Below are 24,744 nucleotides of genomic sequence, written 5' to 3'. Positions count from 1 at the left end.
AGTATCCAATAGTTTTTCAACAGCTTCCCCGACTCTGGCCGAGTAGTCCTCCATTTCTTTTGTTGCCATTTTTGTGTGCATAAGTACCCAATGTTTAAGTCCCACTTATAATTAAAACATACAGTATTTAGTTTTCTTTTCCTCCAATAATTAACTTAGAATAATGATCTTCAGTTGAATCCATGGTGCTGTAATAGATGTAATATCATTCCTGTTTATGGCTGCATAGTATTTCATGGTGTATATGTACCACATTTTTTTCCAGTCCACCACTGATGGGCACCAAGGTTGATTTTATGTCTCTGTTATTGTGTGTAGTGATACAATGAACGTGTTAGTGCATGTTTATTTTTGGTAGAATCATTTGTTCTCTTTTGCATATATGCCCAGTAATGGGACTGGGTTGAATGGTAGTTTGATTCATGTTCTTTGAGAAATCTCCAAACAGCTTTCCACAGTGGCTGAATTATTTACATTCAAACCAACAGTGTATAAGCTTTCCCACTTCTCTGAAGTCTTGCTAGCATCTGTTTTTTTTTTTTTTTTAATTTTTAATAATCGTCATTCTGACCTGTGTGAAATGATATCTCATTGCAATTCTGATTTGCATCAAAACCACATATTCAAAGTAAGGGGATAGAAAATGATCTACCATGCAAACAGAAAACAAACAAACAAAAAGAGCAGAAGTCATTATTTATATGTCAGATAAAACAGACTTTAAACTAACAATCAGGAAGGACAAAGAGGGGCATTATATAATAATAAAGGGTTCAATTCAACAGGAACACTTAATAATCATGAATACATATGCACCCAACACTATAAAGCACCCAGATTCATAAAATAAGCTCTTCTTGACATACAAAAAGACTTAGACAGCTACACAGTAATAGTGGTGAACTTCATTATCCTGCTGAAAGCATTAAACAAATCGTTGAGGCAGAAAATTAATAAGGTAATTTTGAAATTAAATTCAACATTTGACCAATTGAACCTAAGGGATATTTACACGACACTCCACCCAACAAAAAACCACAGCATATTTATTCTTCTCATCCACAAACAGAACGTCTTCTACGATCCACCGCATACTTGATCATAAAGAAATTCTCAATAAAATTTTTTAAAAAGTAAATCAAACCAATCACACTATTGGACCACAATGCAATAAAAATAGAAATCAATACTAAGAAAATTTCTCAAAACTACACAAAAACAGAAATAAAACAAACTTCTCCTGAATAACACTTAGGCAAACAAAATAAATAAGGTAGAAATATTAAAAAAAAGAAATTGACGAAAATAGAGACACAATTTACCAAAATCTTTGGGTTGTAAATAAAGCAGTGTTAAGAGGAAAGTTTATAGTCCTTAATGCCTTCATCAAGAATTAGAAAGTTCTCAAATTAATAATCTAATGTCACAGCTAGAGGAACTAGAAAGAAAAGAATACAACTCAAAAGCCAGCAGAAGAAAAGAAGTAACTAAAATCACAGAAGAACTGAATTAAATTTTGCTTATTTTAAAATTGTATTGTTTCTTGCTTGTTAAGTTGTGTAAATTCCTTATAGATTCTGGGTATTAGATGTTTGTCTGTTTACTCTGTTGATTATTTATTTTGGTATACAGAAGCTCTTTAGTTTAATTAGATCAACTTATCCTTTTTTGTTGTTGCAATTGCTTTTGAGAACTTAATCATAAGTTCTTTCTCAAGGTTGATGTCCAGAATGGTGATTCCTTGATTTTCTTCTAGAATTCTTATATTTTGAGATCTTACATTTAAATATTTAATTTATATTGAGTTAATTTTTGTATATGGTGAAAGGGAGAGTCCAGTTTCCTTACTCTGTATGTAGCTAGCCAGTTATCCCAGTGCCATGTATTAAACAGGAGGTTTTTCCTCATTACTTATTTTTGTCAACTTTGTCAAAGATCAGGTGGCTGTCATTGTATGGCTTTGTTTCCATGTTCTCTAACTTGTTCCATTGGTCCATGTATCTGTTTTCCTTTTGTTTGTTTTAACCAGTACCATTCTGTTTTGGTTACTGTAGCCTTATAGTATAGTTTGAAGTTGGTAATGTGATGCCTCCAGCTTCATAATTTTGTTTAACATTGCTTTGGCTATTTATTGATTTGTGTACATTGAACCAACCCTGCATCTCAGGAATAACGCCTACTTGATTGTGGTGAATTAACTTTTTGATATTCTGTTGGATTCAGTTTGCAAGTGTTTTGTTTAGGATTTTTGCATCTGTGTTCTTTAAGGATAATTGCCTTTAGTGTTCTTTTTTGTTTGTGTCTGCCAAACTTCAGTGTCAGACTGATGCTGGCTTTGTAGAATGAGTTAGGGAGAAATCCCTCCTCCTTGATGTTTTTGAAAAGTTTCAGTAGAACTGGTACCAGCTCTTGTACATGTGGTAGAATTTGGCTATGAATCCCTCTGGTCTGAGACTTTTTTTGACTGGTGGGTATTTATATTATGGATTCAATTTCAGTACTCAATATTGGCCTATTCAGGGTTTCAACTTCTTCTTGATTCAATCTTAGGAGATTGTGTGTTTCCAGAAATTGGTTCATTTCCTCCAGATTTTATAGTTTGTGTGCATTGAGGCATTCATAAGAGTCGTAGAGGTCTTTTGTATTTCTGTGTGATTGGTTGCAGTGTCATCATTGTCATATCTGATCGTGCTTATTTGGGTTCTCTCTTTTTTAATCTGTTAATTTAGCTGGTAGTCCATTGATCTTGCTTATCTTTTCAGTGCATGAACATTTTGTTTCATTGATTCTTTGTATGGATTTTGGGGTCCCAATTCCATTCAGTTCCGCTCCGGTTATAGTTATTTCTTTTCTTCTTCTAGCTGTGGGGTTAGTTTGTTCTTGTTTATCTAGTTCCTCTAGGTGTGATATTACATTGTTAATTTGAGGTCTCTCTAACTTTTTAAGGTAGGCATTTTTAGCACTATAACCTTTCCTGTTAACAGAGAATCTAGTATGCTGTATCTCTGTTTTCACTTTTTTAAAGATTTGAAAAATTTCTTTCTGAATGCCATTGTTTCTCAAAAGTCATCCAGGGGCAAGTTGTTTAATTTTCGTGAAATTGTGTGGTTTTGAGAGATCTTTCTGGTATTTATTTTTCTTTTTATTCCACTGTGGTCCAAAAGTATGGTTGGTATGATTTTGATTTTTTAAACATTTACTGAGGTTTTCTTTTTCTTTTAGACACAGTTTTGGTCTTATTGCCCAGGCTGGAGTGCAATGGTGCAATCTCGGCTCACTGCAACCTCCGCCTCCCGGGTTCAAGAGATTCTCATGACTCAGCCTCCCTAGTAGCTGAGATTACAGGCATGTGCCACCATGCCTGGCTAATATTTTATTTTTAGTAGAGACAGTTTCTCCATGTTGGTCAGGCTGGTCTTGAACTCCCAACCTCAGGTGATCCACCTACCTCTGCCTCCCAAAGCCCTGGGATTACAGGCATGAGCCACCGTGCCTGTCTTTTTGAGTTTTTCAAATGTTTTGGCATGTGGTTGATCTTGGAGTATGTTCTGTGTACAGATAAGAAGAGAGTGTGTGTGTGTGTGTGTGTGTGTGTGTGTGTGTGTATATACACATCATTTCCTCTAGATTTATATATATTTATATAAATGTATATCTGTATATAATTATTTTTTTGAGATAGTCTTGTTCTGTCACCCAGGCTGGAGTGCAGTGGTGAGATCTTGGCTCACTGCAACCTCTGCCTCCCAGGTTCACGCCATTGTCTTGCCTCAGCCTCCCAAGTAGCTGAAAATACAGGTGCCAGCCACCACACCTGGCTAATTTTTTTGTATTTTTAGCAGAGACTGGGTTTCACCATGTTAGCCAGGATGGTCTCGATCTCCTGACTTAGTGATCTGCCCACCTTGGTCTCCCAAAGTGCTGGGATTACAGGTGTCAGCCATCGCACCCGGCAGAAGAATGTATATTTTGTGGTTGATAGGTGCAGGATTCTGTAGATGGCTATTAGATCCGATTGGTCAAGTGTTGAATTTAAGTTCAGAATTTCTTCGTTAGTTTTCTGTTTTGATGATCTGTCTAAAGATGTCAGTGGAGTGTTGAAGTTTCCCACTCTTATTGTGTGGCTGTCTAATTCTTATGCGAAGTTTTGATCTTGTCATAAAGTTGTTTATTTTTTGCTTTATATTTTCTATTGTGTGGTTGCTTTATAGGGTCTGTGCGCTATGTATGTAAGTGTGTTTATATGATAGTGAGTATTGCTCTTTTGTTTCCAGGTTTAGAAATCCCTTAAGGGTTTCTTGTAATGCTCCTACAGTGTTAAGCAATTCCAGTAGTACTTGACTGGTTGGAAAAGATTTTATTTTTCCTTTGCTTCTGCAGTTTAGTTTGATGGGATATGAAATTCTTGGTTGGAATTTCTTTTTGTTAAGAATGCTGAAAATAAACCTTTGACCTCTCCTGGCTTTTAAGTATTTTGCCGAGAAATCTGCTGTTACCCTGATAGGGGTCCCTTTGTATATGATCTAACCTCTTTTGTAGCTCCATACATATATATATATATATATACACACACACACACACACACACATATAAAATAAATAAATTATGTATAATGTAATTATACATTATATATAATAAATAAGTATATATTTAATCAAACAATAATTGTTTAATCAAGTAATAATTATAATATATATAAATGTAATATATATATATATTTTAATCGCTGACCCTGGACAATCTGATGACTACATGCCTTGGCGATGTTCATTGTATCTAGATTCTCACAGGTGTTCTCTGGATTTCTTGTGTCTAGGTGTCTACCTGTCTAGCAAGATTAGGGACATTTTCTCAAATTGTTTCCTCAAATATGTTTTCTAGGTTGTTTACCTTTTCCCCTTCTTTCTCAGAAATAACAGTAGTTCATAGGGTTTCGCCACTTTACATATGCCATAATTCTTGAAGAGTTTGTGGACTTCTTAAAATTCTATTTTCTTTATTTTTGTCTGGCTGGGTTGGTTCAAAAGACCGTACTTGAGGGTCTGAAATTCTTTCTTCTGCTTGGTTCGGTCTACTGATAATGTTTTATTGTTTTAATTATATTTTGAAATTTCTTTATGATGTGAGTTATTCAATTCCAGAAGCTCTGATTAATTTATTTTAGGATGTTTATTTCTTTTTTCATTTCCTAGATTACCTTCGAAGTTTATTTGTGGTGATTTTCATACTTGTCTTGTATCTCTTTGAGCTTCCCTACAGTCCATGTTTTGGATTTTTTATCTGCCATTTCTGAGTTTCCATTTTGGCTAGGGACTATTGCTGGAGAGCTACTGTGATCCTTTGGTGATGTCGCTATATTCAAGTTTTTCATGGTGTCAGAATTCTTGCACTGGTTCCTTTCTAATTTGGAAATACCAGCATTTGTAATTGATCTAATTATGGTTTGAAGTAGGATTTTTTCTTTTTCTTTCTTTCCCTATAATATTTTTGTATTTTTGTTTCCCTTTCTCTCCCCCACTCACTGGGGATGTGTGTTTGACTGTAGAGAATGCTGGGTAGGGTCTTTTGGCTTTGCCTTTATAGCCCTATGCACTTCTGTCAGCAGGTTTTATATTGGGGTGTGCAGTTCAAGTTACAAGCTGGTAGATGTATCTTATAGGTAAGAGCCAGCTCTAGCCAATGCATCTCAGTATATACTTGATCTTTGTTTATGGAAGAAGCTCTCTGTTGCCTCAGGCAATGAGCTGCTGATTCATGCAGTGCACAGTGTTCGGGTCTTCCCGCTCGCCCCAGGGAGGTAGGGGCCACAATGCTCAGGGCTGGACTGGGCAAGTCTGCCTACAGGTCCCTTGATGACAGGCACAAGCACCAGCACCAAGAGAGCATCCAGTGGGTAGCCGTCAAGCACACAAAGGTGTACCTAGCTATGGAGGTAAGAGATTTCATTGGCCCCAAGTTGTCTGCATGGGAATGACAGGCAGCCTAAACTGTGAATCCAGGAGAGTGGATGCTCCACATGACTGGATATCTGCCTGGGTGTGCAGCAGAAAGAGCCCCCCTGCACCAAGTTCTTTGCACAGGAGGATTGGCCTTCTCAGGCTGACGAATCAAGTGAGAGGGTGCCCTGAATGACTGGAGACCTCCCTAGGCATGGAGCAGAGACAGCCTGGCTACACCGTGATCTATGTCCAGGAAGGGTGGGGCAGCTTGGGCTTCTGCTACAGGCAAGCAGATTCTCCATTTGCCTGGATTACTGCCTGGGAGTGGACCAGAGAGGGCCCTGGTGTACCTTGACTTCAAGGGAGCAAGGTAGGGCACCCAGTAATGGCACACACAGACCAGTTCCAGATTGCCACACTGGTACTGGGTGCAAGTCTCACCATCTAGGAGAAACTGTAGCTATTGCAGTTCTCCTCCTGCCCCAGGATTGTGATGGGGAAAGAGCACAATTCCAGCACCTCCTACTGAGGCACCTTCCACAGTTGGAGCTGTGGAAGTCCCTACCCTACTCCAGAGCAAGCACTCCAATATCTGGCCCAAGACTAAAGTACTTGCGTGGCCACACTGCCGGGTTGCCAAAGAATAGTTGATTTTGTATGTGCCCGTATTGAAAATGGCATTCTGATCTTGGTCTCAGGTGTGATAAAATGACTCCAGCTTTTCCAGGTGTCTTTCTATCTCAGCGTATTCAAGACTCTCCCCAGGATAGCTCTGGGACTTGGGAGAAACCGAGTGCTCTCCCTCTACCTGGGTTGCTATAGAGGGCGGTTCTCTGCCTCTCTCACAGACTGGGGCTTCCTTCTGTTTTACTGTTTGAACATCACCATGGGGCTGTTTGCTGGCATGCTTCTCCCTTGGATCTGGGGCATTCTTCATCATTTCAGTGGATTCTCATTTTCCTTCTTGAATTAATGCTGAAACAGTTGGTCTTTATGCACTATCTTGCTATTTCCAAAGGGCTGATGCAGACTAAAAACCTCTAATCTGCCATCTTGGGGAAAAATGACATTTGATTCTCTACATTTCTTGTTTCCTGAGTATTTTTCATATATATAAGTGTGTACATATGTGTGTATATATATTATATGTATATTTTATATATATATATGTTTCATGTTACTAGAGTTCATTTTTTTCTTTACAACTTAAGAAGAATAAAGCCTGTTTTCTAGTAAAAGGGTGGACATACATGTACAACAATTACAATTATTTTTAAACTTTACAAGTCCAGAAAAAATTATCAATTGATCTTCTTAAATGAAACAAGAAAACATATTCCATACTCTTCTTCCCCCTCTTTCTTCTCCAGCCCCACCCAAAATCTTTTCTTTGTTTTCTCTCTTTTTTTTTTTTTTTGGCATAGTCTAGGTCTTACCTTTTAGGCTATGAATGTTAATTCAATGTTTATTCTTATAAAAATTATTCTGCTTGAAACTATAACATTGTAAATTATTTAAATTGGTCCTATCCCTAAATTTATTTTTTCTGTATTATTTCACCATTTATGTTTTTATTTTTGAGATATACCTATTTGTTCACTGGTTTAACTTTTTAAATTAGCTTTTTAGGAATCAAAAGTATTCCTTGAATCAGAGCAATTCAAATTTTTGCTTCCATTTTCTGCAGTCAGTAATAATAACTCGCATTAGTATAAAATTAGCTGATGACAATCTTTACTTCCTCAAAAATCTACAGATTCTGTTCCTTTGGCCTCTATGTTTAACACTACTAAGGAAAAGGCTGAGGGAAGCCTTGCCTTTATGTTTTGCTTTGTAGGTTACCAGATTTTTGTGAAATTATCTTTTGAATTGGTATAAGATTTTCTAAACTTTAAGTTCGATAACATTACCAAGTAAAATCTATCTATCCATCTATCATCTATCCATCTATCATTATCATTTAAATATTTTCTTTTTACTTCTTGCTTTTTTCAGAACTAATTGAGTCCTTATTGGCTCATTAAATTTAGAAAACATTACTTAAAATTTGGATTTATTGTTATTTCTCTTGGTTAGGAACAACAATAATCTCTAGGTTGGATTTCCATTGGTTCTATTGCAAAATTAGAATGTTGCTTTTATGTCATTAATTATCTGTGTTTTCTCAGAATTTTCTGGGATTTTTCTTAAATAGGTTCTAAATATCTGTGATTTTTTTGGTGTTTTAATTCTGCCCTTGTTGTTCCTGATCGTATTTGCAAATTGTACATTAGCATTCCCATCTTGATTTTTTTTCATAAATTCTCTTTTCATCATATGCTATTACTTTATCATTCTTTGTTTTAAACAGTACTTGTTTTTAGAATTCCTGAGAGGTGTAGTGTTAGCCAGCAATTTTATTTCACGTCTGTTGGAATGCATCCAATACGCTATTCATCTCTATGCTGTCTGACATTTTCCTTTTCCCCTCTTTCTCTGCTGCACTTGCAAAGGAACTATGTAAGATTTATTTTGTTCCTGTTTTTCTATCAGTTTGTTCATCTTTGAAGAGATGCAGTTCTATCTGTGTCTAACCTTTTCCAAAAAAAAAAACCAAGTGACTGGAATTGCCTTTATTCTTCTATTTATGTGAACAATTTTTGATATTTCTCATAGAAAGTATAAGTGGGTAATCTCAGGGTTGATATTTTATATTTTATATTAAGTAATTGGGTTGCTTCGAGTTTGGGGGAGAAAAGGAAATTGGGTTGAAAAGAAAACTTTAACACACTTGAAAACTGCATTCTGAAATAATCATCTCTACCTTTATCTCAATTTTATGAAAATCTCTTACTGTTATGCCTGCAAGTTGTGAGAGCATTTAGCAGACTTAACCTTTTTCTTCTTTTTTTAAAAATTATACTTTAAGTTCTGAGATACATGTGCAGAACGTGCAGGTTTGTTACATAGGTATACACGTGCCATGGTGGTTTGCTGCACCCAGCAACCTGTCATCTACATTAGGTATTTCTCCTAATGCTATTCCTCCCCTATCAGCCCATACCCCAATAGGCCCCAGTGTGTGATGTTCCCCTCCCTGTGTCCATGTGTTCTCATGTTCAGCTCCCACTTATGAGTGAGAAAATGTGGTGTTTGGTTTTCTGTTCCTGTGTTAGTTTGCTAAAAATTATGGTTTCCAGCTTCACCCATCTCCCTGGAAAAAAAAAATACTTCCTTTTCATAATATTCCATGGTGTATATATGCCACATTTTCTTTATCCAATCTATCATTGATGGGTATTTGGGTTGGTCCCAAGTCTTTGCTATTACGAACAGTGCTGCAATAAACATATGTGTGCATGTGTCTTTATAGTAGAATGATTTATAATCCTTTAGGTGTATACCCAGTAATGGGATTGCTGGGTCAAATAGTATTTCTGGTTCTAGATCCTTGAGGAATCACCACACTGTCTTCCACAATGGTTGAGCTAATTTACACTCACACCAATGTATAAAAGCATTCCTATTTCTCCACATCCTCTCCAGTATCTGTTGTTTCCTGACTTTTTTAATGATCGCTATTCTAACTGGCTTGAGATGGTATCTCACTGTGGTTTTGATTTGCATTGGTCTGATGACCAGTGATGATGAGCTTTTTCATATATGTTTGTTGGCCACATAAATATCTTCTTTTGATAAGTGTCTGTTCATATTCTTTGCCCACTTTTTGATTTTTTTTTCCTTGCAAATTTGTTTAAGTGCTTTGTAGATTCTGGATATTAGCCCATTGTCAGATGGGTAGATCGCAAAAATTTTTTCCCATTCTGTAGGTTGCCTGTTCACTCTGATGATAGTTTCTCTTGCTGTGCAGGAACTCTTTAGTTTAATTATATCTTATTTGTCAATTACGGCTTTTGTTGCTATTGTTTTGGTGTTTTAGACAAATGAATAAATTCCTAGACACATACACCCTCACAAGACAAAACCAGGAAGAAGTCAAATCCCTGAATAGAACAATACCAAGTTCTGAAATTGAGGCAGTAATAAGTAGCCTACCAACCAAAAAAAACCCCAGGACCAGACAGACTCACAGCCAAATTCTATTGGAGGTACAAAGAGGGGCTGCTACCATTCCTTCTGAAACTATCCCAAAGCACAGAAAAAGAGGGTCTCTTCCCTAACTCATTTTATGAGTTCAGCATCATCCTGATACCAAAGCCTGGCAGAGACACAGCAAAACAAGAAAATTTCAGGCCAATATCCCCGATGAACATTGATGCAAAAATCCCCAATAAATACTGGCAAGCAGAATCCAGCAGCACATCAAAAATCATATTCACCGCTATCAAGTTGCCTTCTTCCCTGGTATGCAAAGCTGGTTCAACATATGCAAATCATTAAATGTAATCAATCGCATGAACAAAACCACTGACAAAACCGACAGTTCTCAATAAACTAGGTATTGATGGAACGTATCTCAAAATGATAAGAGCTATTTATGACAAACGCACAGCCAATATCATACTAAATGGGCATAAGCTGGAAGCATTCCCTTTGAAAACCAGCACAAGACAAGGATGCCCTCTCTCACCACTCCTATTCAACATAGTATTGGAAGTTCTGGACAGGGAAATCAGGCAAGAGAAAGAAATAAAGCATATTCAAATAGGAAGAGAGGAAGTCAAATTGTCTCTGTTTGGCAATGACATGATTGTGTATTTAGAAAACTCCGTCTCAGCCCAAAATTTCCTTAAGCTGAAAAGCAACTTCAGCAAAGTCTCAGGATACAAAATCAATGTGCAAAAATCACAAGTAGTATTATACACCAATAATAGACAGAGAGCCAAATCATGAGTGAACTTTGATTCACAATTGCTACAAAGAGAATAAAATACATAGGAATCCAACTTACAAGGGATGTGAAGGACCTCTTCAAGGAGAACTACAAACTACTGCTCAAGGAAATGAGAAAAGACACAAACAAATGGAAAAACATTCCATGCTCATGGATAGGAAGAATCAACATCAATAAAATGGCCATACTGCCCCAAATAATTTATAGATTCAATGCTATCCACATCAAGCTACCATTGACTTTCTTCACAGAATGAGAGAAAAGTATTTTAAATTTCATATGGAACCAAAAAGAGTGCATAGAGCCAAGACAATCCTAAGCAAAAAGAATAAAGCTGGAGGTGTCATGCTACCTGACTTCAACTATACTACAAGGCTACAGTGACACAAACAACGTGGTACTGGTATCAAAACATGTATATAGACCACTGGAACAGAACAGAGGCCTCAGAAATAATGCCACACATCTACAACCATCTGATCTTTGACAAACCTGATAAAAACAAGCAATGGGGAAAGGATTCCCTATTTAATATATAGTGTTGGCAAAACTGGCTAACCATATGCAGAAAACTGAAACTGGACCACTTCCTTATACCTCATACAAAAATTAACTCAAGACGGATTAACGACTTAAATGTAAGACGTAAAAACCATAAAGACCCTAAAAGAAACCTTAGGTAATACCATTCAGGACGTGGGCATGGGCAAAGACTTAACCTTTTTCAGCACTTTTTTTAATGGTATTTATTTTCTCACAAGGTCTGTGCCCTTGGTAAGAAGTTCATTTCTTGATGCTGTCTTATAAATATCATTTTACAGATGATATGAACATCAATGGGACTTTAACCTTTCCTTTTGTTCCTTAAAAGCAAACAAAAAAGCTAGTTACCATATCTATCACCTCAAATATTATAATTTATTTTTCCCGTCTAACTGAAACATTGTACTCTTTGAGAAGATCTCACTTGCCCCAGCCCTTAGCCTCCTTATTCAGTCATTCCACATTGTATACTTATATTATAGCATCACTTTGTACCCTATAAATATAGGCAATTATAATTTGTCAGTATTTAAGACAAATAAAAAGAAAATGTATAATAGTATCATTTAAAAAAGCAAGCAAATAAAAAAGTGGAATAAATTTCAAGACCCTTAGACAATTCAGTATCCATCATGACCTATTTATTTGCACATTTATTCTGTTTTAATAGAATATCACTCAATGTTCAGACGAACATTGTCAAAATGTTTTTATCCTTTAGTTTAAGAGATATACTATCTTCCTACAAAGGTACATTATGATATGAACCAACAATGTTAAATGAAAGCAAAGTAGGAAGCTATTTTTTTCTAAATAGACACATCCTTCAGAAGAGAAGTGTTCTTACCCTTTCATAATACTATCTGATTTTAAAATAATTGAGCATGGAGACTCAATCATACATAGATCTTTCATGTTATCTGAAGTAATTGCAACAGTCAGGTGCCTTTTTGTTATGTAGTACTTATAAAAGAGCAAATTTAAATATTATTTTTAAAAAGGTTATTCCAAGAAATTGGAAATCATGTAACCATAATAATTTTCTAAATAAAATGAATTTATCTTTCTCAAAAAGAAAAGATCTTTCACAATTATATTTGTTTATTTTTAATTCCCGAGAAAGAAAAGAAATAACTATTGCCAATATGGAGTATAAAAGGATTTTTGGATTTTACATGTGACTGGACAAAATATATTTTGGAACAGGGATGGGGCAAGCAATGAAAAATTAGCAAAGTGCAATTTTTGATACAGAAGTGTGCTCTGAAAAATAGTACCATATAGATTAAGAAGTGAGTGGAGTAACAAAATCTCTGAAGACATCACATTCTCTTTAAGTTTTTATTAGTAAATGTTTGGGTTTGCATCTTTGGTACATGAGTATCTGTGCAATGGAGTCTTTATTATGCAGACTGCAGATCATTAAATTATCACAGTTGAGAGAATTAAAAATGTGCCCATCAAACTCAATAGTCTTAAGTTTCATAGCCATTTGCATTAAGCTTTACAAAGGAAAATGAAACTTGAGTGCTAAACTGAACTATAAAAGGAGATATTTAAAATCAACCAATCACAATGTAATTGCTTATTTTTGCTAATGGCCATTATAAGAAAATCCACAAACACAGACGTTTTGTGAAAATAAAGTAAGACAAAGTTTGTTTTCATGGGCAAAAACAATAGGATTTTTCTCTGGAATGGTGGGAAGAATAATGATTTTTCAAAGATGTTCAAATCTTGATCCCCAGAACCTATGAATATGTGACCCCACATAGTAAAAAGGACTTTGCATATTTGATTAAGTTAAGGACTTTGAGATGAGGACATCATGTTGGATTACCCCAAGTAAGAACAATCTAAACTTGGGGGTCCTTGAAATTGAAGAAACTTCCCTGGATATGATAAGAAGGAGATGAGACCATGACAAAATTGTTTGAGATGCAACCATGCTGGCTTTGAAGATGGAGGAAAATGGCTAAGAGTCAATGCATGTGGGTGGCCTCTAGAAGGCTCAAAAGGCAAGGAGACTGATCTTTCCTACAGCCTCAGAAAAGAATGCAGCTGTGCAGATACCTTGATTGGATTCCCATGAGACCTGTGACAGACTTGTGACCTACAAAACTGTAAGATAAAAGTTTATGACATTATGAGCTAGTAAATGTGGGGTTTTTGTTGTTGTTGTTGTTGTTTGTTTTTACAGTTGTGATAGAAAACTAATACACTAGGCAAAACTTTCAAAGGAAGGAACAAATGCTCAAACACAAGCAGAAATAAAAAAACACAGAACATTTTCCTATAGGCGTTGCCGATCTCTGCCCATTCCTAACTCTTGCTGTGTTCTCCGCTACTTTCTTCAGGAGGATTTGGGGTCGGTTATTCAACATTGGGGAGGGAGGGGAAAGAAGAAATTCAATATCTGTAATTGTCGGGGAGAGGAAAATGGCAGGCCCAGACTCCATGCAGATGACTTTGGGGAGAAGTGGCATCTAACTGGGGAGAATCAGATGGCACAAATATTTCAGGCATAGGGCTATTCTTGGATGTGTCAGCAGGAGCGAGTATATGTTAGAAGAGACACACCCATGCAGTGACATTGTTGTGAACATTTGGCAATGTGTATCAGCACAGGTCTTCCCTTTAATAAGATTTGTTTTGCAGTTCCAGATAGCTGATTTCCAGGTCGCGGATTCCTCCAAGGTAGTAAGCTAGATATGATATATGTTTTCAGAGTGTAATTTGGCAAGATGTTGTTTTTTTTCTGGCTATTTTATCACTGCTAATATCAGTAGAGTTTCTATCCCACAGGTTGGCCCTGCTTCAGCCTTTACCCCACCAAACCATGGAATGAAAGTCAGTAGTATATTTCAAATTCTAGGCCAAATTTGACAACATTGCCTTTTTAAAAATTATTTATTTATGTATGTATTCTTAATTTTTTTTTTTTTTTTTTTTTTTTTTTTTTTACAATCTCACTCTTTTGCCCAGACTGGAGTACAGTGGCATGATCTTGGCTCACTACAGCCTCTGCCTCACAAGCTCAAGCAATTCTCCTGCCTCCGCTTCCCAAGAAGCTGGAACTACAGGGGCATGCCACCATGCCCAGCTAATTTTTGTATTTTTAGAAAAGACAGGGTTTCATCATGTTGGGCAGACTGGTCTCGAACACCTAACCTCAGTTGATCTGCCCACTTCAACTTTTCAAAGTACTGGGATTACAGGCAGGAGCCACCATGGCCAGCCAACACTGCCCTTTGATTAGTAATATAAAAACTTCAATGTTGATCTTAATAGCCATTTTATTTCATTTATCTTATACTGCAAATAGCAGAGACTGCTTAATGTCTATAATAAAACACATTTCTGGATTTCCTTGTAAATAATATTTTCTTATTTTTAGTTCCTCAGTTGAAGGTAAGAGAATTGCTTTTAAAGTGAATTTTAAAACCACTCTCTTTTCAAGAAATTCAAGCAAGCTTGTCAAATTGTGCCTGTGACAGAAGAAAGAAGCTACTTCTGTACTGACAGTCGTGATTTTCTGAATTGTTCAAACCTCCCACCATTTTCATGGGGAAAGGCTGAATATCTGGACCAATGAATATTCAGAAATCATTAAGGAATAAGTAAGTGGGTCAGCATCACCTTAAGTGTATGACAATGTAGATAGAAGAATAAAATTTGAAGAGGGATGACATGATAAAAATGCCACATCTTCTTTTATGATATATCTAATGGTTGATAAAGATTCAGATGCATTTTATATGTATACTTAAATATATAGTAAATAATGGAATTTGGAATTTGGGATATTTTTATGCTTTTCTACCATTTTAGTTTTAGCCACATTGAGCATACAATGTAATATACTTTATAAAATATTCCCTAAATGTAAAAATTATTCTAAAACACTGTGTAAAACACTGCGGATTCTACAGATCAGATCATGTTACATGTGATTATAGATAAATATGATGCATCTTACATATTGTTCCTTGTAAAACTTCTGACACAGATGTTGTTGTTATTGCCCTGGACAAAAACAATTTAATTAAATTTCCATATAAATTCTTGTAAAATGAGCATCATACCATTTTTAAAGTTTAAAACAATAGCTGCATTTCTAAAAACAGAGAGACTATTTTCATCAGGTTTCACTGGTGATTAACACTGAACATGTTGTGGGAAGCATGTCTGTTTCAAATCCCACCCTCGTGTATAGAATTTGACACCAGATGGTTTCAAACTAACAAGGAATTAACAATTTGTGTGTTGTTAATTGTTCCATTATAAAAGTACTCTTGTGAAGTAAATAAGAAATACATTTTCATGTCATACAACTGAAGATATAATTGTAAAGTAATACAAAATGTGAACAAAAGTTTCGGTAATTGCTAAAATGTGTCAGAAAAGGCACAGTATCATTTCTTTTTAAATATTGCTTTTTTCTCCATTCTTTTTTCTTTTGGTTATTTGAAATTAAAATCACCACCACCATAATTTAAATATGTACAAAATATTAATGAATGGAACACGCTATGTAATGTGTAATTGTATATGTCAACTTGACTCTGAGTTAAAGAATACCCAGATAGCTAGAAAAATTGTATTTTTATATGTCTTTGCATGAATTTCTAGAAAAGATTATCATTTGAATCAATAGATTGAGTAAAAGTCTTGCTTCTCAATGTGGGTGGGCATCCCTCGATTTGTCATGACCCTGAATAGAACAAAAAGTCAGAGGAAGGAAAAATTGACTCTCTTTCTTCATGAGCTAGAACAATCATCTTCTCCTGACATGGAACATTGGTGCTCCTGGTTCTCAGACCTTCAGTCTCAAACTCAATTATACCACAGGTTTTCCTAGTTCTCCAGCCTGCAGGTGGCAGACTGTGGAACTTCTCAGCATCCATAATTGCATGAGCCAATTCCCATAATAAATTTCCATCTCTCTGTCTACCTACCTACCTATCTACCTACCATCTAAGCATCTATTTTCCATCTATCTATCTATCTATCTATCTATCTATCTATCTATCTATCTGGCATCTATCTATCTAATCATATGTCTTACTGGTTCTGTTTCTCTGGAGCACATTGACTAATGCACACTATAAATCTATTCGGTTGCACATTTCAAGTGTTACCAATTTTACTTTTTGACGTGTAGCTATCCTGTGTTGTTCCTATTTGACATACTGTGAACAGTACGCATTGTATAGACAAGTGCATGATGGGAACAAAAGTCTGAATTCAAGGATTTTAAGAATATGTTGAGTATTTTTTTCATTATTACTATATATAAGAAATTGCATATATTTATGGGAATTAGAACTCATAATGAAAGGCTAGGAAAAAAATTCTCAAAGGTTTTGTTTCAGGACACCTCTGCACACTTAAAATATTGAAGACCCCAAATAATTTTGTTTTATAGCTTATATCTTTTAATATTTACTATACTTGAAATTAAAACTCAGATTTTAAAATTTTTATTGAATAATTTAAAAATAGCAAGATTAGCCCATTACATGTTAACCTAAATAACATATCTTTCTAAAAATATATTTCTAAACCAAAAAATAATTGGTGAGAAGAGTAGCATTTTTCTACATTATTGCAGGTTTAAAGAATATCTGGCTGATTAGAAAATAGCTGAATTCTCAAAACTCTTTTGCATTCAACCTATTATAATATGTTGCTTTGGTTAAAGTATTAAAAAATCAGGCTTATGCAGAAATATAGTAGGAAAAGGAATAATTATTTTAATGTCAAAGATAAATTTAAATTTGAGACAAAATTAGTAAATGCTGCTTATTCCTGATCTTGCAGCCTTAATGGAAACTACCTGTGGCCATGCTCTTTTCAGCAGGATTCAAAGGTATTTGAAGTTTTGATCTTATAGAGGAAAAGGAGTAAGTCCTGAGATAGATAGACTCTGATTAGCAAGTTTTCTTAACGCTTGAATGGGATTTTTGAAAGTGGTGGAGATTTTCTAATTGCTCTTCAGGTAAATTTTTATGTCCTTGTATTGTAGGACTTTTTCCTTAGTTCAGCTAAGAACCGGTTTCTTGTCACATGGCCATGAGAGATTAGACTCGCACTTTGAAGGTTGAAAAAAAATGGAAGTTTTGGGCAAAAATGGACAAAAAAGGAAACAGGATTCTCTGCAAAGCCAGAGTCCTGCAAGTGTGCGTCCTGCCTCACAGATTGAATTCCAGGTTCCACCCAGGAAGAGGAAGGGCCAAGCTCCTCCCCACTGCAAACGCGCAAACTTCCCGAGGCTCCGTCCCAGTGTGCACTTCTCCCAGGGACAGGTGGGTTGGGGGTTCTCTGGGGACCTCTTTATAATCAGCTCTCTCACTTGGTTGGCTGCAAGTGGGTAGATAAGCGATTTGGGGAGGTTTCCAAACAGGACAAACTTGTTTAATCTTAAGAGTGACTAGCTCACTGTGGCTAGCCATTTTGTGGAACAAAAGGAGGTTGATGGAATTACTTTTATCACTCAAACTCATGCCGTTTTTACGACAGGCAATCTCTCAATAATATATTTAAGTAATATTGCACATTCTTCTTTTATACTATACCAAAACTCCACAAGTGGTAGTCTACTTAGAGTTAGTTGCAATGTGTTAACTGAAACCATATCAGTAAACTTTTTCATCTGGTACATGAAAATCCATTGGTGTATTTTGAATCTGGTACATGAAAATCCATTGGTGTATTTGAAAAGTGGATCTTTTCCCAGCATATGATTTTACAACCCTGTATATTTTTCAATTGGAAAATATTATTTTATTGATTTATGCAAATCTCGCAAATGTTGGCACATTTAATTATAAAATATTTTAAAAATAGCATCCATTTGTATAATCACTGACCTTGTCAGGAAAGACTTTTAAGAGTTGGAAGACTGTCAAGCTCACAGTCATTGACATATATTTTCTAAAATTTCGCTTTTCATAAAAAGCTCAATTTTTATCAATCCCAACAGATACTTTGTTATGTTCTCTGGAGTGACATGCTTGCTTTGTTGATTTTTCTAGAAAATGTCTGCTAAATGCCCATGCCTGAATGACAGGAGTAAGATTGTAAGCCAGTCTTTGAAATAAAACTTCTGTTGAATGGAAAAAAATCAACTGGCTCAGTTTGCCACTCAATCACAGATGTACTTTTCTTCAAGACAACATCAATCCCCATAATTTAGTAGACAGCAGAAGTTCTTCATGAGAATCCTACCTTTTGTCACACAGAATATCAAAACTACATATACTCAAAGGTCATTGTTTATAAAAATTAATCATATTTTACTGCTTTGGCAGTAAGTTGCTGCTGTTGTTGTTTCTCCCTCTGAGTGTGTAGAGGGAGGTTATAAAAAGTTTGGTAGTACAGTCTTGATTGGTGTGAAAGCATCAATGGTTTTATCCACCACTGGTTTTGCACCATGAGTTTAAATTTCAACACAGTAATAAAGGCAAATGTCAGTGTACGTTCATTGTGGAAATAGTTTTGATCTCAAGGGCTTCCTGAAACTGCAAACATCTTGAGTACCTCATAGTATATGGCTTAGCTCTGGAAAACAGCTGTGGTAGAGGAAATGAAATCTGAGCTCTATCCTTGATTCCAAGTTTTATCTCCCAAGGTTGTGGGGGGAAAAAAGAAAAGAAAAGAAAGGAAGAAAAGAAAAGATAATTAATGTAAATAATATTAATTGCTAAGAACACAAATGCAATTATTATTAGCAGTAGCAGTAGTAGCAGTAGTAGTAGTATTAACTTAGTTATTATGGATGATTATATTGACCTAACACATAAAACTTTGCATTAAAACTAATTAGTTGGGCAAATGTACCAGTCTTCCATTACACTTTTTATTTATTCCAATAAATTTGGAATTCCTGTATTACGTTTGGAAATTATACAACCATATGAGTACTTTCTTCTTAAAGTAGAACCCCCGCAACTGCTGCCAAATGTTCTTCCACTGGCACCTTTATGTCCTGGCCACAGGCATATTGCCTAGGTTTTACCAATGAGATTCAGCCCAGTGAAAATTCTGTTCAAACTTGAGCACCTTAGGGAAGGTACATCCATGTAAATAAGTTTTATTCATAAAGGTGACTGTAGAAGCTTGTGGATTACAAAGAAAAATTGGCTGCATCAATGGGTTCTCAGTGATGTGACTGCTGTTAACACATGGATTGCAGGGCAAGTCAACAGCCTGGTAGCAGTGCACATGGCAGATCTATGGTGGCCATGGCAGTTGTGAAACTTTCTTTTTAGGTAGATCTTCTTGTTGCTCTCAGCACTGTTTCTGAACGATTATACTTTAGCCACCTGGCAGTCATCCCAAAGGTACCTTGAGCTCCCCAATATTTTTTAAACAACTTTTATGCTTAATCATCTAAAATCAAATCCCTTTGCAAAAAAGTATCCTATCTGGAGCAGATAATGCTTATGTTGGGATATTATTATTTTTTTTATTTTGTAAATGTGGTATACTCTGAGAAACATTTCACATGACATGTCTCGTTAGTGATAATAAAAATTTATTGCATTAATCAGAAAAACAGAACCATTAGGATATGTGTGTGTGTGTATATGTGTATGCATGGGTATGCATAAAAGGTGATTTATTATGAGGAATTGGCTCATGTGATTATAGAGGCTGAGAAGTTTCACAATCTCCCATCTGCAGGCTGGAGACCCAGGAAATCTGGTGGTGTAATTCAGTCCAATTCTGAAGTCCTGAGGAGATGGTATAATACCAGCCTGATAACTGGAGAAAATGAGATGAAGTGTTCCACCTTAAGTGGGCAGGAGGAAAGCAAAAAGGGGATGAATCTTTCCTTCTTTCGTGTGTTCTATTCAGGCTCTCAACCAATTGGTTGATGCTCACTCATCCTGGTGGCATCCCCACAATGGGGAAGGAAATCTACATGACTGACTCCACTGATTCATTGCTAATCTCATTAGGAAACACGCTCAGGAAACACCTGTGGAGAGACACATCCAAAAATAATCCTGATCCAGATACCTGATCATCCCGTATTCCAGTCAAGTTGACACAATAAAATTAGCTATCACATTTACAATTGCTATAAATAAATGTTCAGATGTTCAGATCTGTTTCCTATGGCCAAGTTTCATCAGTCCAGGTTATATAAAAGCAAAATTACTTTCAAGGTATATATGTGTATTTTTACCATGTTGTTTAATACAGCATACTGCTTAATTTGAAACTTTAGTCTGTCAAGAAAATCGCCTATGCATTAGTATAGGAGTTAAATGTTCATTCGATAAAATGTATTTAACAATTTAGGCTTGGCTAACCTTCATCAGAGGAGATTTGCCTAAAGTAAAAGACTGATAGAAACTCTATGAAAGCTCCAACAACGCTTGTGGCTTATTTGTTTGCTGTTTCAGCAGTTGTCAATAGATGAAAATATATAATTGAGAAATAATATTACATTTTGTGCCAGACATTGGCTTGCTGTGCACACAGGGTATTATTGGACAGAGACGGACAACTGTTTCATTAAAGAAAAAATTGCCTCAGTACTCAGAAATTATGATTCAAAGGGCATGAGCCCACAGTGTTGATGGAGTAGAAGCTTATTCTTTGAAATTTTCCTTCTGCATTGCATATTTATTAATTCATTTTTATTATCTAAAAATCATGTTAGGGCATTCTCTCTGTATCTAGAATCAGAATTCTTTTTATCCTGAAAATTGTGGGAATAGGGGCTTTCCACCAATGCTAAACCTTTCTCCCTTCCCTTCTACATTTCATTTTTAGGAAAAAGTGGAGGACACTTTGAAGTATAATTTCAAACTAGTTTCAAGTTTTGTTAAGAGAATCTTTCTTTTAATAAGATGTTTTCTGGGGCTAATAAATAGTTTGGCATTATAAAGACTAGGTGTAAACCTTACATACAATTCAATGATAGTTTTTTGCTCTGATAAGATTGTTACTCTATCTATAAAACTATATCCATAAGAGGCAGTATTAAATAAAAAAAAGATTGAATAAATCCTGATAGCTGAAATTGTATAAGAATAGTAATTATTGTTATTATTAATAAGTTCCTTTGAGGAATTATTACTTAAACAGTACAGCAAACAGGTAATGATACATTCTGAATACATCAATAATGAAGTTTTTTAGACTACATGCTTTACAGAAACTTTGAACAAGATTTTCAACCTCAATTTGCTTCGTATAGGAGAGAAAACTCTGTAACTCCTTAAAAGTACATCTAAAAAAGGGATTTTCTCCACTTTCCTCACACGTGCACGCGTGTGTGTGTGTGTGTCTGTCACCTGTGTGAAAGATGACAGAAGCAGATAGAGCTAAAAGAATTTTCTAAAAATAAAATGCACTGCAGAAAAGCTCTGAGATCTTACAGAGAGTGCCAAAATATCAATGCATCGGTAGCCAAGGGGATAAAAAGGGTATAAAAATTCCATTTCCTTAAACTCCACACTTTCCTGGAACAATGTAAAGAAGAGAGCAGTGCTGCCAAGTAAGACCTTAACTTGAAATGCCAAAGTCTCTCGAAAGCAGTTTCTCAAGGATGGTATTTTAGGGTAAAAGATCAGCAAGTCTTTGGTTTCTAGTGTTTCGTTTTCTTATTCATGTGGCTTCTAAAGCTGAAAATAATAAACTTGTAAATTGGATTGAAACATTAAAGTATTAGATATTGTAAATGTCAATATCAGACACGTATTACCTTTGTTGCCTTTTTTCCCCCCATACTGTTTTTAGGTGTCTATCAGTTTGTATGTCTTCATCCAGTCTGCTCTTCTATGAAGCTATCCTCAGCTTGCAGAAAAAATGCCCTCTTTATCATGAAAACTCCAGGAGAATTTACTTGTTGCAGCTCTCATAGGGCTACTTTAAAAAAAAAAAACAAAAACAAACAAACAAAAAACCTCTGAATAACTACACTGTTGATGAGAAGTCTAGGCCTTTCTCCATCTCAGGATGAATTAGAGGATTGATGATCAGATTTTTATAAAATGCAATCTGAGCTAAAGAATGTGACCAGAATTAGATTTTAAACCCTTCCCCACGTGTTGTCATTTGTGACATCACTTTTAACTCAAACGTCATCTTCCGTGAGTTCTCTAATCTCACTACTTAAATCCAATCCCACTATTATGCCCTCCTTTTCAATGTCTCCTGGTCAGTTTCGTTAGAAGTCAAAAAATTATGTGCCTTTCATTGAAATATAGCTTTTCAATGAACTTCTTCAATAAACATAGCTTTTCATTGAAGAAATGTTTGATATATGTCAGTGGCAACTTCCAACAACTATGGCACAGGTGTCAAGCATCTTGGATTTTATATGTCAGCATGATCGTCAGATTGAAGGTTTGACTAAAGCATGTGAGTGTGTATGGGTTATGTGTGTTTGTGTGTACACTTTTACTCCTCTCTGGAAAAATTTTTATTTGATGGGTCTAGGACACACAAAAATCATGTGTCTAAAGTTTCAGCAATTTCCAAATAATTACAAATGGCTATCATATGTCTAATAGTAACTATTCACTATCCCCACATCCCTCACTTTCAACAGTTAGGCAGTCCTTCACTTTATTATCACATATTTTGAGCAAAATTTTTCCATAGTATTTGCACTGTCCTGCTGTGCTGTAATCTTTGGTTTATTGTCCACCTTCCCACTAGACGGAGATTTTTGTGGTCATAGACTATATTATTTATTTCTATAGTCTCGCAACTACAATTTAATCTGACATGTATATGTTAACCAAAGTTTAATAGACATATTTAGTTTGATCCATATTTGTTTAGGTATTAGTTTGATAATTATAGTATGAAGAGAGAGAGAGGAGAGTAACATTTAGAGATTTATTTTGGAATCAAATTTTAATGTGTAAAGATCTTCTTAGTATTTGTCCTTAATTCATAGTATAATCCGTTTGTTGTTATTGTTGTTAAAAAGAGAGAAACTGTGATGTGCATTTACCCTGTACAACATTTAGTAGAGCCATCAGAAATCAGGCATAGGGGACTTCACACTGAAACTGTGTTATTTTCTTTTCTTACTCAGGAGGGAGCTCAAATATGGCATGCTGCCTATGTGGACATTTAATCACCGGTTATGCTTTCTTTACATCTTCAGAGTAAAACTTCTTTCCTTAAACATTTTGCCCAATTGTAAAACTTAACTGACACTTCTCAACATAGATGAGTAGTGTTACTAAACCATGAAAATCTCCCCAAATATGTCCATCATTGTCTTCCTTTTCTGTCTCAAATTTTTCTGCCTCAGATTGCTTGGTGAACATCTCTCTCAGTTTATATATTTCACCAGCTAATTGCACACATATAAAAAGAAAAAAAAATCCACACAATACTTTTCCACCCAGATCAGGTGTGTTTCTTCTCTCTTAGCAATGTCTCTGATGTCTCTTATTGTCAATCTTGACCTCCTCTCACGCCAAACACCCTCACCGCCACGCGTCAATTATTCTAGCTTGAAGCTACCTCTGAGTGACCTTTAAATCTTATCCTTGGTCATTCCTCTCCTTTCCAAATAGTTGCCAAGCACCTCCTCTACGGATGAAAATTGTTATAGTCACTTTTTACTTCATTATCCCTGACAGTGTTCTTGCTCACAACCTATACAACCTAGTTATTTCATTAAAATATTGAATTAATAGATATTAATTCTGAAGAAATTAGGCAATTTGCTTAAAAATACAATGCAGCAAAAGGCTTTCCTTTTCTATTATGCAATTGTAATTACTTAGCATCTAGGATTTTACTGTAAGACACTATTTTCAAGTTCTCTATGTTTAAAATAATAACAGTAACTATATTAATTCAAATATCATCATCATTGACTGTAAAGTGCCTTAATATCTGTGATTTTCTTTTCCTTTTCTATTTTTTTGGCAGAAATCACATTAATAAGAACCAACATGGAGTCTCAACACGTAATACAGATGAAGCCAAGGAAACACAGATAGATTGAGGCAGAAAATGCAGAGACTATGAATCTCCTTGGATCCACATGAAGGTGCCCACTGAGAGCTCACCTAAAACATTAGGGCCCTGCAGAGAGTGCTTCAGATAATATTGTTGTAAATAAATGACATTTTCCTGAAACACTTGTGAGCAAGCTATAAAGTGCTAAGACAACATATAGAAACTATTTAGAAAAAGAGGTCCAAAACAGTTGATTCTCATTATTTGTGGTAGTTATGTTCTATAAATTACCCACAAACTCTGATTTAGCAAATACTGAACCTTTGCTCCTGGGAGAAACACAGGGCTAGGTTCCTGAGAGCATCTGGTCATATTTTCATCAACCAGTCAATATGCAATGTTGTTTTATGTGTGTGCCTGTTTAAAGATGCCTTATTTAATCTATGTTGTTGACTTATTCACATTGAACTCACAACCAAC

General features: G+C 35.5%; 1 long non-coding RNA gene across 1 annotated transcript in view; it reads left to right on the top strand.

Annotated features, from left to right (window-relative positions):
• The window catches only part of LOC105472983 (uncharacterized), a 33,625-nt gene extending 9,179 nt beyond the window's left edge, over positions 1–24,446 (top strand). Inside the window, exon 3 of the long non-coding RNA XR_981970.3 lies at positions 24,235–24,446. This is a non-coding gene — a long non-coding RNA (uncharacterized lncRNA). The remainder of the gene's footprint in view (positions 1–24,234) is intronic.
• The last annotated feature ends 298 nt before the right edge of the window (positions 24,447–24,744 follow it).

The sequence above is a fragment of the Macaca nemestrina genome, chromosome 6 (genome assembly GCF_043159975.1).
Source record: "Macaca nemestrina isolate mMacNem1 chromosome 6, mMacNem.hap1, whole genome shotgun sequence".
Taxonomy (NCBI): domain Eukaryota; kingdom Metazoa; phylum Chordata; class Mammalia; order Primates; family Cercopithecidae; genus Macaca; species Macaca nemestrina.
Note: the sequence above shows the minus strand (reverse complement) of the source record. Positions and strands in the feature narration are given on the sequence as shown.